We start from the raw sequence: 1176 nt of genomic DNA, 5'->3' as shown, positions 1-1176 counted from the left end.
CAAAGGGTTGCATTTGTTTTTTTTTTATCATCGGATTTTTAGTTCGGTTAGGTTAGGATAGGATTTTATATAAGTTGATTATATTAATCCATCGTAGGTGGAATTAAGTAAAAACGACAAGCTTGGTATAACTTTGATACTTTAGACTTAAATCATACACTTATGTACAAACAGCACGGGGTCCGCGATCTACCGCTGATAGATTGCCCACCTAATAATGTACTGCTGCGAAGCAGAATTTTTATTCCGTGCAACAGAAAAGTTGAGATAAATTTTGAACACCATACAACGAATATAAAATAACGAATTGAATAAAGTTTGAGTCATATAGAGTTGATACATATAACGGGCGACGAAGTTCACGGGATCGGCTAGTATATTATTATATTATTATATATTATTAAAAAATAAAAAGTTTGAACATTATAATATTTATCATTAAAATTTACAGAGCATCCCTTTTGACAATAAAAAAATCTATTATTTCGTAATTTATGATCTGTACTTGAAATATATATTTCAGTTTTATACTTTCATAATAACGTTTGTTGGGGGAAAAAATTTGGTGTATACACAGTAAATATTTTTAAGTAAGGGACAAAACCGATTTTGAGTGTGCAAACTCCCTATAATTGTAAAATGCGGTAAATGTTTTATGTAAGTGGAGAATTCGTGGACAAAAAATGTGAATTCTCCCTCTAAAATGTTATACGGTAAATATTTTTATGTGAGGGGCAAACAGATGGACAACGAGTGTGAAATCTCCCCGTGATTTTTGTTACTGTAAAATCATCGTGTTCAAGAGGGACATCCTCCCAGAGAAAAATATCTGCGAGTGCCTTGGATTGATGACTGCGGGACGGACGCGGATCAGTTGAATACGAAACAATATTTGTAATAACATTAATAAACAATAATATACACAAATATTACAAATAACAACAATATATACGTGCATAGCCGCATAGTGGCGAACAAAACGACAATTGTGATATTTGTATTTTAATATTGGATCAATAAGTATAGTAATACCTAATATTATAAAATATAAATGGAATAATATTCGTATTATCTATTTTAGGGATGGGCCGATACTAAAACCGATACTCGATATCGGCCGTCTGAACCGATACAAAAAAAAAAACCAAATCTATCAGCATAATAGCATTGATTATA

This window comes from Acyrthosiphon pisum, unplaced genomic scaffold, assembly GCF_005508785.2.
Source record: "Acyrthosiphon pisum isolate AL4f unplaced genomic scaffold, pea_aphid_22Mar2018_4r6ur Scaffold_164;HRSCAF=560, whole genome shotgun sequence".
Classification (NCBI taxonomy): Eukaryota; Metazoa; Arthropoda; class Insecta; order Hemiptera; family Aphididae; genus Acyrthosiphon; species Acyrthosiphon pisum.
Note: the sequence above shows the minus strand (reverse complement) of the source record.